An 8,488-nucleotide genomic window follows, 5' to 3' on the forward strand; every position below is an offset into this window, starting at 1 on the left:
TGGTGGAAGCTGGTGCAAACCGCACCTGACATCCGCGGGCCGGCCGGGCCCAGCCGCCGGGGAGCCAGAACCAGAAGGACTTCACGTGTTGCAGGACCAGTGAGCCCGAGGACAGCGAGGACGGTGAAGGGACGGACCCCCGCAGGACTTGTGCTCACGTGCCTAGGCCCAGACACGCACCTTCCCTAACCGAAGCCGAGGCGCCAGGCATGGGCGAGGCGGGGCGGGCAGCTGTCGAGGCCCCGGGAGTCCGTGGGCGCGGGCCGCGAGGGGAGCCCGGACTTCAAGACGTTCAAGGATTCCTCCTCTTGCGCCTGTCAGCTCAGGCCTGGGGATGACCCAGCATGGCGGGGCTCACCACCTGCAGAAGCTTCGAGGGAGATCCTGTCCCTCCAGCTGGGGAAGAAGACCCTGCACCCCGAGGCACGGGGTCGAGTGCCAGGGCCTGGCTCTGGTCATCTGCTTCTTTGCTCACCCCGTCCTCTCCCAGCGCCCCCCGTCAGGGGGCTGCACCCGGCAGCAGGAAGGCCAGCGAGGCCTCATGGGAACCCCATCTTTCTGGCCCCACAAACCGGGGCACGGGGACCTGTGGTCCAGAGAGTGGGCGGGGCCGCGGCTGCGTGTTCCCCCTGCTGAGCCCCCGGGGCAGCCACTGGCGAAAGCTCCCCGGAAAGCCCACCTTCGTACCTGAGGACCTGCAGAAGGGGCCCCCGGGGGCTGGTGAGCGTGTGCCACCCGCAGTCCCCTCACTGTGCGGACGCACCAGCAGTCCCAGGCCCGCACCGAGCAGGGTGTGTGCAGGCGGACCCAGCGCGCCCCACCCGGGGTCTCCGCAGCGTGTCTGTCCCTGCCCGCGGACACCAGCACCCAGACTCCACGGCTTCTCGGGCCAAGGGACTCCGAGCTGCGGCGGCCACAGCAGTCCGACAGGGAAACAAAGTGAAAGGAGTCCGCGTGGCTGCTTTGGACTTCGCGGGAAACCACCTCCTCAAAGGGCAGAATGAGGGAGGCGAGCGAGCACCAGAGCAGACCCACGGGGGCGCCTGGGGGGCTCAGGCCGTGGTCCCGGGGTCCTGGGATGGGGTCCCGCATCAGGGCCCCGCTCAGTGGGAGTCGCTGCTCCCTCTGCCTCGCCCCTCCCCCATCGCATGTGCGTGGGCTCACGGGCACGTGTGCTCTCTCTCTCTCTCACATAAATACATAAAATCTTTATTAAAAAGAGGGGGCAGGGAGAAGCCCCGGGAGCTGCACCACCTGCCCCGCTAACGGGACGGTAACCAGAGACAGCACACCTCTAGCAGCGCGGCTCGGACGCGTGCACCAGCCAGGGCGTGGAAGACGGGGGTCCCCCGGCGCCGTGAACTGAAGTGTGACCCCCCAGGATTCACAGGTGGAAGCCCGAGCACCGACACCTCAGAGCGTGGCCTTATGTGGAGACAGGGCCTTTATGAGGTGATAGGTTAAAAGGCGCGGGTGCCTGGGGGCTCCGGGGGTGAGTATCCTACTCCTCCTTTCAGCTCAGGTCATGACCTCGGGGTCGTGAGATCGAGCCCCGTCAGGCTCGTGCTCAGCACAGGCCGCTTGTCCCTCTCCTTCTGCTCCTCTAATGAATAAATGAAATCTTCAAAAAATTAAAAGGACGGGTGAGCCCTACCCCAGGGTGAGAGGGGTCCTCCAAGAAGAGGACACGTGGGCACAGCGAGGAGGTGCCCATCTCCCCGACCCGCCCTGCCCCGTCCCCGGGGGCCGTCGGCCGCCAGCACCGGGAGCCGCGCACGTCTGACGTTCAGATCACCTGGGCGGGGGGGCGGGGGGGTGGCAGCCGAAGCACACGGATGCGCCCACGAGCCGCCGGCGCCAGGTGCTCCGAGCCCCGCTGTGGGCCGCCCGACACCCATTAGGCGGCGATGCCGAGGGCAGCGAGGCTCAGCGGCCGTGGCCCTGGCCCCACACAGGCTGCGCCCGTGTCTCCCAGTCCTGGCGGCAAATGGCCTCACGGTGGGGACTTGCCCACTGTTACCGGAGGTGACGGTGACATCAGCCTGAGCTCACGAGGCCTGATGGGGACAGAAGGCTGGATGTTTCGTCAGCGCCTGTGTGGCCCAGGGCAGGCGCCGAACCCTTCCCCCCTTGGGGCCGTGCCAGCAGGTGCCCTCCTGGGGGGTTGGTCGCCCGGGGCGTGTGGGAAGGTCCCCCAGAGGGACGGTCACTGCGCAGTGCCCTGAGCGCCGTGGACGCTGGGCTGCCACACTTGGGGGCCTCTTTGGATTGCGGAGGTGACCCGGTCCACATGTGGGCGTGCTGCTCTGACCCACATACGGGGTCATCCTTAAGGCCGCCGCTCCTGGGCGGGGCCCGGAGCGCACGGAAGCTGGAGCTGCCTGCCCGGGGCGCCCTGTAACCCCGCGGACCTCGTGGTTTGGGAAGCGTGTGTGCCTTCGGGCAGGTCCCCGGAGGAGAACCACACGGAGACCATCCCCCGGGAGTAAGGCTTCGCCCTCTGTTAGCAGCCACTCTGCCCTTGAAACGCAGCTCCTGGCTTGCTAGCAGGCACTGGGGGCTCCCGCCCTGCCTCCCAGCCCAGGCAGGGGGCACGTCCCTCCGGCTGTCAGATGCCCGGGCCATTGTGGTCCATGCACTGGCACGGAGCTCTAACCTCGGGTGCTCCCGAGTCACTCCACGGCCCACCCACGGGAAACACAGTCCCGGGGAGGAGCGCAGGAGCACAGACCCCAAGAGGACCACTCTTCCCCCACCCTCTCTGAGATTTCCTGGGGGAGCCTTTGCCTCTCCCCAGCAGCCAGCCCGGCAGAAACAGTCGGATGTGATGCTAACCCCACCGTCATAAAGCCAACCGGCTGTTGGCAGGCCTGCGGGACAGCAAAGGGCAGCCCTGCTGGGCTCAGGGTGTGGCCAGTGCCACCTGCCGGCCTGGCCCCTGCACCTCTAGGTCCAGCTGTCCAGCAACTCATCATCACGGCAACATCTGCCCAGAAGCTGTGCTGGGGGAAAAGGGGGCCACAGCTCATGCCCATGCACGGACCTCCCTTGAGAGGCTGGACCAGGGGACCCAAGCAGGTGACATGGCTGTGGGCATCCACTGCATCCAGCTGGTGCTGATGTCATTCTAGAGGCATGGCCAGGTCGCTTGCCCAAAGCCCAGTGGTTCTCACTGGAGTGGCCGGTCCTCAAACCCTCAGCTGGGCCACAGGGCCCCGTGTGTCCACCCTGGGGCACTGCCCACTGTCCCTCACTGCCCAGTTGGCCCAGGTCGTGCCAGTGTCAGGAGAAGCACCTCAGGACGGCCACCCCCTGGTCGCTCACACCCAGGTCCCCTGCTCATGGGCTCTGGCCCAGCCCCACTCCAGAGCTCCTTTTCTCTGGTGTGCTGCCCTAGAAATGGGGTGGGAGAGAGTGGCTGCCACACTGGTTCTCTGGGAGACCCGAGGTGGCCATCCTGACAGGCCTCGTCCTCTCCCCCGCCCACTCCTCCCCAGTACATCCCTACTTGCCTGGACGCCTGGAATTCCCCAGCCAGATTCTTTGTCTCTGTTCCCAGCCAGGCCTGGAAGGTCCTGCAGACGCTCCACCTGCTTGCAGTGCCCAACACAAGCATCAGGCCACGCACCCCAGCCCGAGCAGGCTCTATGGTGGTGACTGGGGGGTGAGGGTCACAGGCAGAGCCGTTACCTCCCACCAGGCTCCTGTGGGCGGATGGTGGCAGGCCCCGCGATGGAGGGATGCTCATGCCCAGGCCTGTCCCCACACCAGGCAGCACACACCCCCCTCCCCTCTGCTAGGGATCTTGGGGCACATCTGAAGGGTGGATGCACATCTCCAGAGGAAGCGAGTCCAAGGGGGGCGTCTCTGGGACTCCTCACTGAGCCCTGCTGAGAGACTGGGGAGCCACCTGGAAAAACACACAACTGGATTCGTATTTCACACCTACGCCAGTGAAAATTTCAGAGAGATAAAAAAACTTAGATGAAAAATCAAAATTGAGAAGGCACTAGGGGCGCCTGGGTGGCTCCAACACTTAAGATTCCGACTTTCAATTGCAGCTCAGACCTTGATCTCAGAGTCGCGACCTCAAGCCCCTCACTGGGCTCCACACTGGGCATGGAGACCACTTTTTGGCCCTGGAAAAAACAGGCAATGTATGTTCATAATTTCGGAATGAAGAAAGGCCAAATAGAACCACCCAAAGAGCCATAAGGGAAGACTGATGTTTGATAAATAAAAATACAGAATTTTTTCATGATAAAAGCATTTGTGAAATGAATGGATAGAGGAGTGCAGGTGGGTTGATGGATGCATGGGTGGGTGAATAGGTAACTGAGTGAGTGGGTGGATGGATAAATGGATCGGTGGGTGGATGAGTAGACGGAGGGATGAGTGCATGGATGGGCAGACTGGATAGTGGATCGACAGGTGGGTGGATGAGTAGATGAATGAATGGATGGGAGGTAGTAGGGGTACACGGGTACACGGTAGTGGGTGGGTGGATGAGTAGGTGGGTGAGTAGATGGGTATGTAGGTGGTTGAGTGGGTGCATGGATGGAGGGATGGATGAGTGGGTGAACTGGATGGGTGAGTGGTCGGACAGATGGATGGATGATGCATAGACAGATGAATGGATGGGTGGGGGTGGGTAGGTGGAGGATGACGAGTGGACGGCTGGATGGCTGGGAGACGATGGAGGACGGGATAGAGCGATAGCCTCCCGGTCCCACTTCTCTAGTCAAACCCTGAGGCCCTAGGTGGCCAAAAGAACAGGACAGTAGCTCTGAGTCAGGGGACAGACTGTAGCACAGGACGGGTCTTCAGGTAGGTGGCCAGGGAAAGCACGCACACCCGATGCAGGGAGGGAATGGGGGCGGGAGCTGAGGGAGCACAGCAGGGCTGAGGCGAGCGGGCCTTGGCCTGTTACAGGCACCAAGGGGCCTGTGCGCCGACGGGTGGGGGGATGCGGGTGGGGGAGATCCCAAGAGCTCCAGCCTTGTTCTAAGTGTGGTGGGCGCCGTGGGAGGTTGGGGTGGGTCCCCCACCAGGTCCGCGGAGCAGAGGTGTCCCTCAGGCCAGGGTGGCTCGGGGGCTGCAGGGAGAGCAGAGGCGTGGACGGGGGCCGGGGACGCCGCCGCACTCCGCACACTGCAGGGCCGGCTGTGGCGACGGGCCGCGGACACGGGGTCGGGCACCGTGCGGCGGCGCAGGGAGGCAGAGCTGGGGTCCCGGCCCCGGAAGGCCGCCGGCTCTGATGGCGAGCTCCCCGGGCACCGCGCCCTCGGGACACAGGAGGACCCTCTGAAACAGCCTGTCCTAATTTTGGTGCCTGGCCCCCTGGAACTCGGGGCCCCCCCATCCCAGCCCTGTGGCTGGCTCCTCAGCGGCCGGCCCAGGCTTCCCAGCTGCGTCCGGGAGGCCGGGCCGGGGGCACCCCGGGAACCTTCCTGGGGGACGGGCCGGGTCTCCTGAGCAAGTCACCCAAGCTCGCACTCCCCACACTCCCCCGTGTCTGGGTTCCCGAGGAGCCGTGATCGGGGGTAAAGGGCCCCCCAGCCTGGGCCCTGCACACCACCCCGCCCGTCAGCCACCAGCCCGGCAGCCCCCTATGCTGAGCGGGTTAGCTCTTCTTTATGCCGGGTTAACGACTCTTTTTTTCTTTTTTTTTAAGATTTTATTTATTTACTCACGAGAGACCCACAGAGAGAGGCAGAGACACCGGCAGAGGGAGAAGCAGGGTCCCTGCGGGAATCTGGATGCCGGACTCCGTCCCAGGACCCCGGGGTCACGCTCCGAGCCGAAGGCAGACGCTCCACCGCGGGGCACAAGGTTTACCTATTCTTTATACGAAGTTAACCACACCTCATGCCTAGGTAACGATTCACCCACTCCTCCGGCCAGGTGCCCTGGGCCCCCTGCCCCCGGGCTGGACCCCACGGGCAGCCCCCTTCCCCACCCGCCGCCCTCTAAGACCGTCTGAGTCACTAGCCGTGGCCCTCAGGCTGGAAACAGGAGAAGCGGCAGTGCTGTTATTGGGGCTCCGGGTCGGAAATCAGGAGGCCCATGGAACGCCCCAGGGCTCTGCCCTCAGCGAGATCCTCATGACCTCATTTCGCCAAATGTGGATCATTTATAACAAGAGTAACAACGACTTATAAAAATTGAGAATGCAGGTTCCATGGGGGGGGTGGCCTGGAGACCCAGGGAGGACTCTGAAACTAAGGACGGAGCACCCACGGTGCAGGCGGGCGGGGCGGGGGCGCGGTGGGGGGCAGGCCCCCAGGGCGCGGCACGGACGGGCTCACGAGGGGACCCTGACCCCGGGCGGGCAGGTAAACAACGGCGGCAGGTAAACAACATTCTCTTGGAAAAATTCAATGCACGCGATGCCTCCAGCCTGGCCAGCACCCCAACCTCACCCCACGTGACTGCAAACCCCGCTGCGAGGCCCACTCCCCGAGAAAATTCATTTTATTTCGTGGACTCATTGCCAGTGCCCGTGAGCCTAGGGAACTAAGATGCGTGAAATGACGGAAGAATGCTGTACTCTGGGGCGCCCGAGGGGGCTCCGTCGGTGACGCATCTGCCTTGGGTTCAGGTCATGATCTCGGGATCCTGGGATCGAGTCCCACGTCGGGCTCCTGCTTCTCCCTCTGCCCCTCCCCGTCCTGGTGCACGCTCTCTCCCCCTCCCCCCCTAGAATCTTTAAAAAAGAAGTGATTTGTCTGTAGTGAGGAACTGCTGTTGGCATTCAGGGTTAAAACGAGACACCTGCTCCGAGGCTGGGTGAGACATTCCTTAGCACTGGGGAGAAGAAAACCCACCAAATCCAACAGGTGTGGCTGAGCTGGCACCCCTGGCGCGCTTCCGTGGGGTCGGCATTTCCTCCGTGAGGCGGGAGCCCCACGGGAGCTCCTCCAGCAGCTTTCTGGGGGCAGTGGGATGGACTCAGCCCCCCTGCACGCAGCCCCCGACCCTGGCCAGGCCGGAGGTGGCCCCTGGGGAGGGAGGAGCGTGCTCCCGGGCCCGGGCGGTGACTGGCTCCTGCCAGTGGCATCGGTAGGGGTGACACTGTCACGGCCCCGTGGGGCGGGCTGCGGGCTGGAGGCTCCGAGAGCCCAGGGGACGCACAGCCACCAGACCCTGGGGAGGAAGGCGCTGCCAGCTGGGAAACGTCTCCGGGCTCTGAGCCCCAGACACGCAGCAATCCACCCAATGGAGCAGCCGGGGGCGACCAGAAGTCCACACAGCTCGGGCCACTTCTACCCTGGGGCAGACCCTGTGGACTCAAAGGCCATCTGGGGGACGGCGTCCCCAGCGGAAGGCATGGGACTGGGGGTGAGGGGCAGCAGCCAACCTGTGCCCTTACCATCCTGGGGGTCTGTGCTCCTGCCCTGTTGGGTTTGGCCAGACACCATGTACCAGGGTAACCCGTAAGGTCTCCACCCCACAAGCACGTGGCTGCCACCAGCCCCCTGGCTCCTCGAAGTGGACACGTGGCCAAGGTCGGCTGTCCAGCGACAGCAGTGACCGTGAGACCTGCTGGTTCTTCAGGTGGAGCACCTGGGGCCGCCACCAAGTTAGCCAAGGACGGACAGGGGATGCGGTCCCAGGGTCTGTGACCCACAAACATACAGGACCAAGAGCAGGAAGGGGGACGTGGGGGTGGGAGGGGGCAGGGAGCCTCGGACCACCTGTAGCAGCAGGACTGGGGCTTTTCCCGCCTCCGGAATCGTGACAGCCACCCCCCTGCGGGAACCCCAACACGTGGCCTCCCTGGCCTTGTGCCTGCCCCTCCTGCCTGTATCCCCAGGCGGGCTCACCCTGCAGCCGCGTCGGGCTGTGTGCCCGTCCCCAGCGCACCACGCACCAGCACGCAGGGCCCGCCGCCTCTGCCGAGGGGCCCAAGAGCTGTGCACTCAGTAACCTGCTTCCACGAGGCCCTGGCGACACCCCGCGGGGCCGCTTACCTGCACGCGGCTGGCACAGTGTCCCCGGTGGCTGCGCACAGGGTGTCCTCTGTCTGGAGGGTGATCCCGCGGATCCTACTATTTCAATAACCATCACAGACACTCTGATCCGCGATTCTACTTCTAGAAAAGGACTCAGCTCACACCAAGCAGCACGGACAGACCCGAGTGGAAGCAGCAGCGCCTCCCAGCGGGACGGTGGGACGAGGCCCCCGAGGCCCCGGGGAGGGGGAGGCAGTGGCGGTGGCCACGTGTGCAGATCCGGGTGCCGAGGGAGCAGACCAGGAGCCACACGGACGGGCCCTGCAAGGACACCAAGAACGAGCTGGTGCGACGCGGCCACTGACGACCCAGCTGGTCCCGTGCCTGCTAAACCCCAACGAGGGGATCTTTTTTCAAGAGCAGACGTCCTAAGGGAAGGACTTCATTCACCAACCCCGTCCTTTCAAAGCACCAGTCCTGCCATCATCAGACTCTGAACTTCTTCAACCAGTCCAAGGCGAGTGTGAGTTTCC

The sequence above is a fragment of the Canis lupus genome, chromosome 30 (genome assembly GCF_048164855.1).
Source record: "Canis lupus baileyi chromosome 30, mCanLup2.hap1, whole genome shotgun sequence".
Classification (NCBI taxonomy): domain Eukaryota; kingdom Metazoa; phylum Chordata; class Mammalia; order Carnivora; family Canidae; genus Canis; species Canis lupus.